This window comes from Paramisgurnus dabryanus, chromosome 21 (genome assembly GCF_030506205.2).
Source record: "Paramisgurnus dabryanus chromosome 21, PD_genome_1.1, whole genome shotgun sequence".
Classification (NCBI taxonomy): Eukaryota; Metazoa; Chordata; class Actinopteri; order Cypriniformes; family Cobitidae; genus Paramisgurnus; species Paramisgurnus dabryanus.
Genome location: NC_133357.1, coordinates 27956420 through 27971094, shown reverse-complemented (window position 1 = coordinate 27971094; position 14675 = coordinate 27956420). Strand labels below are relative to the sequence as shown.

At 37.6% G+C, this 14675-nt stretch overlaps 1 long non-coding RNA gene across 2 annotated transcripts; it reads right to left on the bottom strand.

Moving 5' to 3' along the window:
• Window positions 1-419: 419 nt before the first annotated feature.
• LOC135776126 (uncharacterized) lies at window positions 420-12633 on the bottom strand. Of its 2 annotated transcripts, XR_010544050.2 has the most exons (5): window positions 8256-12633; window positions 1269-1362; window positions 1039-1170; window positions 855-955; window positions 420-744 (listed from the first exon to the last, which is right to left on the bottom strand). It is a non-coding gene; the product is annotated as an uncharacterized lncRNA (long non-coding RNA). The 2 variants fall into 2 exon arrangements; XR_010544049.2 differs by lacking the exon at window positions 8256-12633 and having other exon boundaries at window positions 1269-1552.
• Between the last annotated feature and the right edge of the window lie 2042 nt (window positions 12634-14675).

Here is a 14675-nt window from a genome sequence, read left to right as displayed (position 1 = left end):
TAATTGCAATGAATGTTAGTTCTACATTATTTTACTATGGTAAACTTTATTATGAAAAACTGCTTACTTATAAGTGCTATGTTTTTACTTATTAGGTTTAAGGAGAATGCAACAGGTTCCAGGGCTTCTTACCTGCGTGATTCATCATCCAGGTTTTGCACAAATTGTCTAAATCCCTACACACAGAACATTTATTGTACCGACTATAAGCCTTTGAAGCGCAGGACTAGAGTAAGTTTTATTACATTTTTAAACCAATAACACTAAAGTATCATTATAGTAACAAAGTACCCAAAAGAACAAAAGATATAACTTTAAAGAAAATATAGTAGTCAGTCAAAAGTTTATTTATTACAAATATATATTTAAATGTTAAACAATATACAAATAAACATACTTTAGTAACCATATTGTGTTCTTCTTTCAAAAATTGTTCAATTCATTTCTTACAGCTATCTATTCAGATAAATGGCATATCAAAGCTTTGTCAGCTGGTGCTATCTAAGACGACACTTTAGGGTTATCATCCTGTCGTGTGTTGTTCTCCAGATACGCTTGGAGCTTCCTGATCAGATCGGTCACAATTTTGGCTTTCGACGACCCCTGCACTGAAGATGGCATGCAATCACGTCCTCCTTTGAAGGTCTCTCAAACTGTGATGCCAGGTCCATTGGAATCGGGGTTTCCTTCAGCTTGTCTCCAAATACCTCAGCAAACACAAGCCTGATCACATCCTCCACATAACTGTAGAAATATTGCAGTCAATAAATCTTTTGTCTTGATCATTTATTTCCCTGCTTCATACATTAAGTTTTTAATTATGAATGTATTTGAAATAAAACATTACTGCTTACGGTATGTCACTTGTGTGTTTTGGGAACATAGCCTTGTACTTTCCCTCTGTTGCTTTTGTTACGGCTTGGTGACATTGTAATGGATGGCTGCAAGGTACAACCTTTAATAATATAAACAAGGAATACATTTATTGTAAAAGTAAATACTACTTTATTTAACACAGTTACTAAAATACTTAAATACCTGCACAGCATTCCAATAAATGGGAAAGTCAAATTTTTTGCTGCAAATCTGAAATCTCAGGGTACGGACGGCAAAGACATCCACTGATGATGGTGATGGAAACATTGTGAAAAGATGCTACTGCCTGGGTTCCTATGATTATGCAGAGAAAAAAAACTTTGTCATCATCAGTTATACATTTAAGACTGGTAGTGGTATCACTAGCTAAATACATCATGTGTGTTACACACCTTTGCTCCTCATATGCCAGTCTGACTCCTTGTACTGTGTGTTATGATGTTGCATGTTTGCATACAGTGTAGAAGGATGTGTCCAGCTGCGAATCTAGGATATAGACAAATAAAACAAACATGTATTCAGTCAAAAAGACATATTATAACAATAGAGTACCATGACTATAAATCGTTAGACTATTCATTAAAACGTTAATGTATTACATATTACATGGCCCAACATTAGCAACACACATTACGTGTTTAATTACTTCGTTTCAAAATCTAAGAAAGCTTCAAGTAAAAACAACAGTAAAATACATATAACGTTAAACAAATCATCTGTACTTATAGTGTACTTATAGTTTCTTGAGTTTGATCATGAGAACAAACTTTACCGGTAACAGTTTAGCTGGAACAGCTTAGCAAGTTTGTAAACACGTCTAAATAAACATCGATAAAAACGATAGTCTGCATAATTCAACATACACGTGTATAAATATGGTACGTTGTTTATGAAATACAGTATTACAACACAAAACAACTAGCTTGCAAGCTTAGCTCTAGCTCTACACATAGATATATATCTGAGCTCTTGTTGGACTTTAAGGCGTCCATTGCGTGTAATTTAGAGGAAAGGCACAAGATACGAATATCTAAGTTCAAATATTTATTGATCAGATTGAAAAAGTTTAACAGCGCTGGGTCCTCTCAAGTAGCGAACAACCAGCTCAGGAAGTAACATGCTTATTTATAAAATATGTGACGTCGATGTTTCTTCAGAAAATCTCCACCCACAAAGGCCGTTCCCCTCGTCCATCTGACTCCATCACCACACCCAATTTTAGCCTGTAGGCAAAGATGGACACACATAGACAAAGAAAAAACAATCTGTTCTCCTCTCATCCCTGGGAGCCCTGCAGTTCTTCTCCAGTACTCCTCCACTTTGAATAGCATGTTATAATGCTTTCTTAGAAACAAATCATTAATAAAACATTCATTTATAAAAAACATAAGCTGTAAGATGAAAGTGATTATTATGTAAAACATATTTCAATATCATGACATCATTTTATTATTTGTAAAATTGGTTATATGAATATGGCACACATTAAATTCTTTAGATAGATAAACACATATTAAATCTTTTACTGCAATACTACCTCTAAGCAAACACTTTAATTATTATTAAAAACCATCTGTTAGAAAAGAAATCACACACACACAGACACACAGGAGATTCTGTTCTTCAAGGTTGAGCTGCCCTGCCCCCATTAAGTTATTCTGTATGCAACCTTCATTTCATTGGTTAATACAAATTTATCAAAGACAACATCTTATATTTATTACATCAATTATTCAATGATTAATACTGATTAAGTAAGAAATACATTGCATATTTTATCCTGTGAACATTAAGGCATTAGTTAATGACATAGTCGCCTGTTTGCTTTCCCCCTCAGGCCTCTCTCTTATCTTGATCCATGCCAGGCGTAAATTCCTCAGCATATGCTGTCTCTCCCCCAACCGAAACCACACAGACAACTTTCTTGTATTCAGCACAGAAATCTTTGTTGTAACAATACACATAATTAAGATTATAAACAGCACGATTAGTAAAACAAAATCAAATCCCACAATTCCCTCTCTTGACCTCTGAAAGAGGTCACACATTTTCTCCTCATCATCCTCCAGGTTCTGTAGGCCTAATAGCGCATGCTGTATTTGGGTGGATTTTCTTTTTTCTCTATTGCAGACACTATCAGTCTGTTACACAGGGATCTCCATTGTTTATGCCAAATACTATGGTGACTATAATTGCAGTTATAACTCCTAGGGCCCACAGAACCTTCCAATTTGCATATAGCTTCATCTCTGTGGAAAAAATACACTTATGCCTATTGGCTAATACTCAAATAACAATCGTAAATTCAAAAAGGAAAAGAAAAATGAAATATGAAATTAATACTGTAGAATTGTATAAGAAACTTAAGAAATTCAAAGATCAAAATTCAAAGGTCAATACGGAATGTAGTTACCCAGGTTATAATGAATATATGGTAATTGTGATATTCAGGTCTCTAAACACTTCTGTCAGGATTTCCAGCACTTTGTGGAAATCCAATTTATCCAGGCCACACCCCAGCCGGGGAGTGGATACACTTGTTATGTTTTCTTTCTCACACCACTCTCTCATACATCTGAGGCTGTAGGTAAAATTCTCATATGTTGATAAATCAGTACAATTTTGTTTTATTATTAAATGAAAAATCAATCTGCCGTCATCCTCGTGGGTAACTGCACATTCACCTGTGTGTTTGTTCTGTCTTACAACCTTTTGTGTACCGTACTTCGCTTTGAACTGTACGGCTATACCTGTTCCATAGGCACAATCTGTGCTCACACAGTGTGCTAGGGGTTCTGTTACTGGGCTGGAAAAAATTTCACCTTTTTTATGCACAATTTTACAGTGTGTTTATTGACTTTGTTGTTGGTGTTGTGTGAGTGTTACCACTGATGTGTTACCACTTCCTGTTTGTCCTCTCTGTATTCCAGCTGATTCACTTTCACTTTCAACACTCTCCCTCTCTTGGACCTGAGTCCTCAGGTCCACACCTGTGTCTGTTAGAAACCCAATCATCAGTTTTAACAGCTAGGTCGTTCTCACAATTTCGTTGTTTGGTAGCCTGGCAAGAAAAATGTTCAATCATAGCAGTTAGTTTGTCAGATGAAACGTCATGTGTTATAGGCAGGATGGGATCCTGCACCACGTCATGCCTTGGACCTGGAAACTGACGACCTGTAAGCAATTCAAAGGTTTTGAAACCAGTGATCCTGTTAACAGAAGAGCGAATAGACATTAATGCAATTGGTAATGCCTCAAGCCATGTTATTTGTGTCTGTGCACAGATTTTGTCAAGTCAAGTTGTAATGTCAAAGTCAGGTTCACTATTTCAGCATTACTGTAACATTGGGGTGATAAGCAGCCCCGAAACTTATATGTCAATTCCATTACGTGTTTGTCAGTATGTCAGATCTAACTTTGTCTTGGGAAACCATGGTTGGGGATATAAGTGGTTTATTAGGCAGTTGACAACAGCCACTTCATTAGGTACCTTCACAGCCTGTAGTATGTGTCAGGCTTTGCTAGCATTTACTATAGGCCGGCCTTTCCTGGTTTCAAACCCACCTATCTGCCATATGGCAGTTCCATATATACTGCACCAATCACATATGCAGATTCACTATAAACAATCACCCTCTCTTCACCAGTGTAGTGCAAGGCTTTGATAACAGCTGTCATTTCAGCTCTCTGTGCTGACCGTTTACCTTTCAATCTACCACTCAGTCGTGTTACAAAATCACCCTCAACTTGCTCAACCACAGCAAAGCCTGCCTTGAATGTGTCATCTGCTGCTCTGAAACAACAACCATCTATAAACAGTGTGAATAACGGTGGGGTAGTTGTCAGTGGTACCGCGAACAAACCATCTCTCAATATATTTGCTTTTTCAGTCAATGGTATAACAATTATAATTAATTACAATAATAATAATTTGTATATCAGTCAATGGTATCCAACATTTGGCTCACCCTCAGTGATGAGATCTGCCATGTGAACACCTTCATGCACATATATGATGTCTGGGCTGGCGATTTCCTTAAATACAAAGTTTGTTACAATAATCAGTTATTTTCTATACTCACAGCTTTTCTTGTTTACCTTTTATAGTGTTCTATGGTGTTCTTTTTTTCTTTTTCAATTTATTTCTTATATCTATTTTAATTTCCTTTCTGCCATAGCTGTTCTATGCCATATATATTTGCTTTTTAGCTCAGTACCATCAGTGGAGTTCTGACTTCCTCTGTATATACCAAATTCAATTATGCATTTCTTCCTGTCAGATTAATAGGAGTCTGATTTGATTTTAGAACAGGTAGTCACACCTAACAACAAAGTTCTTGATCAGCTTTTAAATTTGTCAAGCTGATTTTCTCATAAAGAATGTCTGTGTCCCTATAGTAACAAGGTCTTTACTAAACATTGAACGGCTGTTTACTCTTTCCCCCTTTTCACTCAAAGGCTCGTATGAAGATGAAAAAGTTCAGTGTCCAGTGAAGTATTGTCCAGTTTCTCTTGCCTCCAAGAACATTATTGTCTTTGTTAGTCTCTTTCTGGATTCCACTCAGTCTTTTTGGTGTTTCATCCTTGTAAATGTCTCTGACCATATGCAGTGCCCCCTTCACTGCTTGAGTTTAAGTATAGTCCCATTCAAATAGAATGTGTTCTCAGTCCAGTTTATGAGTTACTTCTCTCTTTGTAACTCCAACACTTTGATGTCACACACAGTTTTTGCCACTGTCTTTTCATTGCCAGCTTTTATTCACTTTCTTGAATGTCAAAGGATGGGAATAATCAGCCCACAAGGTTTCAGCTTGACCCATGCAAAATATTGCCTTTCAATTTAAAAATAAAATTTATCTTGTGACCACCTTCCATCATCAGATGAAGACTCCTCTTCATTTTGTTAAATCTGTTTTTCCTTTATACAATCTATCTGTTTCATTCACCTTTTAACAATTTTCTGTCCTTTTTTTAATTGTTCATCTATATTTCCACATTCAATAACTTGGTCTACTCTTTTCTCTAATTTGTTGTTTTTCTTTCAAAGCTTCGCCTCAGTCTTTCTGCTAGATTTTGCTTAATCCCATGTATGGTTTTAACAGACTCATTATATCACAGACACACTACATTTTCACACAAATAAAATCTGCATCTACATTTAATTCACCGCTATTGATTTGAAAAACAGGCTGTTTCATTTGGGCTTTGGCTTTCTCATAAGGATTAGGTGTGTGCAAGGAGGGGTAGATCGATTTCACTGGGGGTGGAGCAGCAGGAGGAGCCGTAGGTGTCATACTTGAGTCTGGCTGACTGTTTCCCTGTTTAACTTCCTTTGGCTTTGCAGCTGCACCACTGTCAACTTCCCCTAACTAATGCAACCTCTTTCTGTCTTTTCTTAACATCTTTAGGATCAGTTTGGGCCATCATTAATTGAATTATTTTTTGCCATGGCACATACACCGGTGAACACACATATTCATCACACTCTTTCTGAAATTCAGCCATAATATATATCAACGTTCAATACACGGTACAAATACTATTACAATACAATTTCTCAGACAAAACCACAACAATAACAGTAAGACGTCAATTTTCTTTTCCAGTATTCGTAGGCCTTACACCTCACGGGCTGCTGTACACCCCCTACGGCTACAACCGAGTCGGTATTTTATAACACCTAATGTATTAAAGGAATCCTCAACCTTATATTTAATTCTGTTAACTTACACCGCCATTAACAGTATCTATGGACCTTTCATCCAAGAGCCTCTCACTCCTTACGGCTACAACCGAGTCGGTATTTTATAACGCCTAATGCGTTAAAGGAATCCTCAACCTTATATTTAATTCTGTTAACTTACACCGCCATTAACAGTATCTATGGACCTTTCATCCAAGAGCCTCTCACTCCTTACGGCTACAACCGAGTTGGTATTTTATAACACCTAATGTATTAAAGGAATCCTCAACCTTATATTTAACAAAAAAAAATTCAAAAATTTCAAAAAGTTTTTCACTCTGATCAATTCTTATTGTTTAAATAATCAATTTCAGTTCGGAGCTCCCTATCAACACAATTAATTTGATATATCCAAATAGCAGAATTCGATACAACAGGTTTCTGCTTACCTTGTTTATTAGAGCGCTCTTTGTGTTGAAATGGAGCCCTCCCTTACTCTGGTTTCTTCAATGTGAAACCCTCCTTCCTCTCACTCTCTCCTTTCCCTCCACAAAACGTCGGTGGTCACCAATTGTTGGACTTTAAGGCGTCCATTGCGTGTAATTTAGAGGAAAGGCACAAGATACGAATATCTAAGTTCAAATATTTATTGATCAGATTGAAAAAGTTTAACAGCGCTGGGTCCTCTCAAGTAGCGAACAACCAGCTCAGGAAGTAACATGCTTATTTATAAAATATGTGACGTCGATGTTTCTTCAGAAAATCTCCACCCACAAAGGCCGTTCCCCTCGTCCATCTGACTCCATCACCACACCCAATTTTAGCCTGTAGGCAAAGATGGACACACATAGACAAAGAAAAAACAATCTGTTCTCCTCTCATCCCTGGGAGCCCTGCAGTTCTTCTCCAGTACTCCTCCACTTTGAATAGCATGTTATAATGCTTTCTTAGAAACAAATCATTAATAAAACATTCATTTATAAAAAACATAAGCTGTAAGATGAAAGTGATTATTATGTAAAACATATTTCAATATCATGACATCATTTTATTATTTGTAAAATTGGTTATATGAATATGGCACACATTAAATTCTTTAGATAGATAAACACATATTAAATCTTTTACTGCAATACTACCTCTAAGCAAACACTTTAATTATTATTAAAAACCATCTGTTAGAAAAGAAATCACACACACACAGACACACAGGAGATTCTGTTCTTCAAGGTTGAGCTGCCCTGCCCCCATTAAGTTATTCTGTATGCAACCTTCATTTCATTGGTTAATACAAATTTATCAAAGACAACATCTTATATTTATTACATCAATTATTCAATGATTAATACTGATTAAGTAAGAAATACATTGCATATTTTATCCTGTGAACATTAAGGCATTAGTTAATGACATAGTCGCCTGTTTGCTTTCCCCCTCAGGCCTCTCTCTTATCTTGATCCATGCCAGGCGTAAATTCCTCAGCATATGCTGTCTCTCCCCCAACCGAAACCACACAGACAACTTTCTTGTATTCAGCACAGAAATCTTTGTTGTAACAATACACATAATTAAGATTATAAACAGCACGATTAGTAAAACAAAATCAAATCCCACACTCTACAAGCACATAATGTTAAGCTCCGGTTACCGGTAACGTAACTTACAGTAAAGGCAAATAATAAACATGAATACTTACAGCCTGTGATCCAGAAGTGCACGGTAATCCAACTTTCAGGAGGAAACGTCACGCAAATCCAGCTTCGGTTCATAAAAAGGAGTTATTGTGAAAACTCCGTGAACAACTTCTGACTGGATTTTTCCGGAACCGTATTAAACATGATGTCCTCTGTGTAAGTCCATAAAGTGCTATTTTGCCCTCGCATCTAAAGAGACAGCGTCTACTCGAGACATTTAATCACTTAAACAATGAAGCAAGAGTTTGCAAAAAGGGTCCAAGCAGGGACTCCCAACCTCCGCCATTTTAGCTCTCTTCTGACTCGGCGCTCCCCACCCCCGTCTTTGAGGGCGTACCCCAGCCAAGCAGAGAGGGCTGAACTATGATAATGTTGGTCTTATCTACGTCACTAATCCCAGGAAGTAAACTGTTGCCTACAATCCGAGTGTTTTTTGTAGTCCTCGAACGTTAGAGATAACTCGCGTCATCGTTTTCTTTGAGGTATGTGCTTTTTGAATATCGTTAGCATGTACTAATACACACTTACACACAAAAGGATGTTTAAAAACGTGTATCTCATAATAGGTGCTCTTTAAAGTCAGTGGCGAGTTGCGCGTTGTTCATTATGCTTTTTTAAGGGCGCATGCTTGAGCATAATGTATAGCGTGCACAACGCACACAAACTTTGCTTATCTAATCTACACAGATGCAACAGTTATTTTTGCAAATCATAAATTGTTACACTAAAAAATATTAACACATGAGATAAGGGGAATCATAGTGGTGAGCATTGTGGTGATAGTTTTTATTTATTGTGTGGCTGTGTTAAAAAATGATCATGCAAATAACGATTAAAATATTTTCATAAGTTTGTTGTATGGCTGTATTACATTTATTTTATGTAAATAATAATTGAAATGTTTTCATAAGAAACCTTAATGTATATAAACTTGATTTGTAAGTGTACTTTGGGGTTGGACCTTGCTTGCGTTTCTTGGGTCCGATTTCAAAGCCCCCAAACCCTTTCAGTGAGGGTGGACGCAACGATGTCCTCTGCTGGCATCTGGTCCTGTGTAGAAGCAGATCCACCTCCCGTTACACGGCGTGCCCGATTTATGCTGGCAAGCTTGGGATTCCCCGTCTCCTGACATCATTGTAGCGCTTGGCGCAACGATGGGGATGCCAGCTGATGAGACAATTGTGGCTATAATTCCTCTCACGCCTGTTTAACCTACGCTGATTTGGGCGGGTTTCTCCCATCCCCATACAAAACAACTTCTCTGACTTTGACTGCTCTTACAAGAACGTCGGTCTCCTCGGCTGTGAACCGCTCCTGGCGTACGCCTGGTAAATCCGTCATAATAATAGCAACCCGCCATGGAACTTGCGCCCTTGCGTTTAAAGGGAATGTTGGATAGCGTTCTGATTGGTTTATTTGACGTTACGCCCAAACCACACCTATGAATAATGAACCTACTTCAGACCAACCCCTTATTGATTTGCGCCCGGCGCAAGAGTTATTTCTCACGCCGGGAAAATAGCAACAGCGCCCAAGATCCGCCCACAAGCTCACTTGCGCGTTGCGCTTCGCACTTGCGTTTAAGATCGTTAAAATAGGGCCCCTTGTGTTATATTTTAACACAAAATCAACACAAAATGACACATAATGTGTTCAAATTACTCATAATGTGTTAAAAGATTAACACACAAAGATGTGTAAATCCTTTCTAAGAGTGTAAGGGCAGGATTCCCACAAATCATATGAGTCACAGTGCCAATGGTGTTTTGTAGCCACATTCATTATCTTTTGGATACAAATGTAACATATAATCCCTACGGTGTGTGTGGGAAACAAATGTCCCCATAAAGATAATAATACCAGTATTTAATACCCACGAGGGAACAAACTTCTAAATTAAACACAATAATGTTTTTGAAAATGTAAAATAGCAGATAGTTTTTTTGGGGGGAGTTTTTTTAGGGTGGTTGAGAGATAGAATATGCAGTTTGTACAGTAGATAAACAATAACTTCTATGAATGTTCCCATAAAAAAATGGAAACCTGTGTGTATATGTGTGTGTTAATGGTGGTGTTTGTAAATTTTAGCAGCATCTAGTGGTGAAATTGGGAATTGCAACTAACAGTGTATCCCACAATTTCAAAACGCATAGCAGCCACAGGAGAAACATGTCGTCGTTTGAGACAACGTAGGGAGGATACGCTCTGTAGATCAGTTTGTTCATTTAGGGCTACTATAGAAACATGACGGCGACTTACATGAAAGCAGTATGTAGATAAAAACGACAATTTAGAGGTTTCGGACGCAGCCACTGTCTCTGCTTAACTCCTTCCCTGCTAGCCTTTTTTTGAAAAGTTGCCCGCCATCATTTAGATTTTCACAAAAGTTTCACAAAATGCCTTCCAGGAAAATTTTCTTCAAAAAATATATATAAACATACAAATACACTCACCTAAAGATTTATTAGGAACACCATAATAATACTGTGTTTGACCCCCTTTCGCCTTCAGAACTGCCTTAATTCTACGTGGCATTGATTCAACAAGGTGCTGAAAGCATTCTTTAGAAATGTTGGCCCATATTGGACAGAATAGCATCTTGCAGTTGATGGAGATTTGTGGGATTCACATTCAGGGCACGAAGCTCCCGTTCCACCACATCCCAAAGGTGCTCTATTGGGTTGAGATCTGGTGACTGTGGGGGCCATTTTAGTACAGTGAACTCATTGTCATGTTCAAGAAACCAATTTGAAATGATTCAAGCTTTGTGACATGAATGCTGGATGCTAAAATTCAATATATGCTATTCAATAATATAGCTGTTCCATCAAATGCAGATTGGGCATTTCCTTGCTTGTTGGTCGCTAAGCCAGATGGGTCGGTAAGGTTTTGTACTGATTTTCAAAAATGGAAGAGTGTTAAACCTGATTGTTTTCCCCTGTCACGCGTGAAAGATTGTGTGGACCAAGTAGGTACAGCCAAGTTTGAAACTAAACTTGATTTACTGAAAGGCTATTGGCAAGTGCCTTTGAGTCCGAGTGCTCAAGAAATGTCCTCGTTTGTTACTCCCTCAGGTCTCTTTTCTTATAAAGTTTAAGATTTGGCCTTAAAAATGCACCAGCCACCTTTCAACTGTTGATGAACCGTGTGATTTCAGGCCTAGAGGGGTGTGCTGTGTATTTAGATGATCTAGTGGTTTACTGTATAGTGACACATGGGATTTAAATTTAAAACGTCTCCAAGCAGTTTTAGCACATTTGTCAGAAGCCAGACTCACTGTAAACCTAGCTAAGTGTGAGTTTGCTCGGGCTACGGTAGTTTATCTAGGCAAAGTGTTGGGGAATGGGGAGGTTCGACCAGTAATGTCAAAATTCAAGCTATTCAAGAATATCCTCCACCTACAACCAAGAAAGAGCTAATGCGATTTTTAGGATTAGTAGGATACTACCGTTCTTTTTGTCATAACTTCTCCTCCGTTGTTGCACATCTGGTCGACAAATTGTATGATGGCTTTTGACAATGTTGAATCTCTACTGTGCCCTTCTGATGGCTGCACGTTGGTTTGCAAGACCTTTCTCCTTGCAGGTAGATGCAAGTCAAGTTGGAGCTGGGTCTGTTCTTCAACAGGCTAATGAGAGGGGCGTAGTCCATCCTGTCAGTGTCTTCTCACACAAGTTTAATTCCTATCAGTTGAACTACTGGTCTTGATTTGGGCCTTGCAACATTTTGATGTCTATGTTTGCTCAAGTAAACCTGTTGTTATTTTTACAGATCATAACCCCTTGACGTTTTTGAACTCCCTCCACTGCCCAAATAAAAGACTGATACGTTGGTCTTTGTTTTTGCAGTTGTATTCACTTGATAGTCGTCATATTTAGGGATCTGAAAATGGCTGATGCACTTTCACGTGCTTTTGTGCATAAGTAATTGGAGTACTCTGGTCTAATTGTTTTGCTTGTGGCTGCTCTTCCTTGTCCTGAATTTGGTAATTGGTTTGTTTGTTGCTTTCTTGACAGATCCCTCTCTTAAGGGGAGGGGTGTGACTGCCTGGGTCTGCTGACTCCGCCTCCCAGGAACTGCTGTTGGCAGTCCTTAATGTCCAGCACCTGTTGCCCTCTGATTGTGCACCTATTTGAATGGAGTTGATGTGTCATTGAGGAGAGAGCTGGGGCATGTTCAAGTTCAAAACGGTGTGCAACAAGGTTTGAAATATGTTATTTCTTGTTTGGTGGGTGTGTCAGAACTGCAGTCCAATGAGCAGCAACATTTAAATAAACCATGCAGTACTAAAGAGACAGCTCGCACAATGGGTTTAAGTTGGAATGGGTAACACTTTATTTTACGACCCGCAAAGTACCGCGTAATTAAACCGAATTTACAGCGTAACTATTTGTAACAACAAAGTACCTCTACAGTACGTACTTGTAGTTATAAAGGAACAATATTTTAAGTTTGGGGTAATAAGGGGGTAAGAATATATGGACATTTATTCTCTAAGTATTTCATAACTACAGGGTACCTATTGTAATATTACGTGGTATGTATGACTTACGTCTATGGGTAATATGGTCTATGTGTAATATGTTTTTTTTTCATATTTGCTACTTACCTGATGAAGTGTTTTGTATAGCCTACAGTTGATGTCTACAAGCCATGTCGGCAAATAAAATATAACACACAATAAAAATAATAGCAACTTGTACCTCTTTGATCTGTATGTATACAGGAGTTACCAGGTAACTCTTATATTTGCGGGCTGTAAATTGAAGTGGGGCTTATTCCCCGATTGTTCTGTGTATGTACCAGGTAACTCTCATATTTGCGGGCTGTAAACTAAAGTGGTGCTTTGTTCACCTCTTGTTATAAATGTTATTGGGTAAATACCATAAACATACAGAATATTTTTATTTTTATTTTAAAACAACTTATTTCAAAACATCTTTAAAACACAATAATTAAGCCAACACTTAATGTTTATTATCACATAACTTTTATTTAAAATAAAAAGTCATGATAAATTTTCATTGTTTTTGCGGCTTGGCTTCCTCTGTTGGTGTTCTTGTCCACTCGGATGATGAGTTGATGTCGTCTCACAAATGCTGTTCTACATTACATATAAAAAACATAAATGAAAGCCTTCAGTAAATGTTTCTTCACTGTGCCTTGACAGAAACAGAGTTTTCTGAGCCAGTTACGTTAATAACTTTAGGCTAACTTATGTGCTAGCTAACCTGCTACCGTTAGCTGGCAACTTTCTTGAAAAAACATTGTTTGAAATGCGTGAGTCATGTATTAACAAAACCAGTCACCTTATCCAGCATGGATCCTGCTAACATCACTCGCAGCCGTACTCCACAGTGTAGAACGTTTTTAAAACCTCTTAAAGAAATTTCACCTCAGGATCGCATTCCAGCAAACCTCCTGCAGACGGCCGCGCGCTCTACACCTGCGCAGTAGCCTACGCATGTAGTCGTCTTTTGCTTTAGCGGGAGCTGATATCTGCTGTTGTTTCATTCTGGTTTGCCATTGCATAAATTATATTTGGCTAAAATACTTGTGTTTACAGTAAATAAATTGCAAAGCACCACTTCAAATATGTCCGCAAATGTAGGAGTTTCCTGGTAAATAGGGAATAAGTTGCTATTTGTATTGTACTTACCTTAAAAAAAAGATAACCACATTAAATCAGCTGGACTTTTGTTATTAAAAGCAAGTAATATAGGCTACTAAAATAAAAGTGATATGCTGTTATATTTATTTGCCGATGTGGCTCGTAGACATTGACTGTATACAACATTCAGTAGTCAATAAGAAAAATTCACAATAAAAAAAAATAAAACATAATTTCCCCATAGACTTGACTAAGTCATACATACCACGTAATATTACAATAGGTACCCTGTTGTTATAAAATACTTAGAGTATAAATAATTTATAATTCTTCATATTGTTACCCCCTTATTACCCCAAACTTAAAATATTACAGGTTACCTACCCTGTTGTTACAAATAGGTACGCTGTAAATTCGGTTTAATTACGCTGTACTTTGCGGGTCGTAAAATAAAGTGTTACTCACGTATTAATAACGATTTCATCAGGCTGCAGAAACATTTAAAAAAGAACACAAAGCATGGCCTCTCAGCTACCGTAGTTGCAACTCTTGCGTCATCACAACAGGGAGTTTAACGCATCACTGTTTCTGTTTAATTTGTGCATCCAACACTGCAACAGGACATTTACATGAACATCCATTCACCTTGCATTATACTACTGCTTTCTGACTGCTACATTCTACTGGTTTGCTTTGTATAAGTTCCTTTTTTGTTAATAAACCTTTTCTTTTCATTATACATTGGCTTCTGAGTGTACTATTGTTAATTTTCGTTTTGAGCCATGAGCCATAACAGACATTTTATGGCATT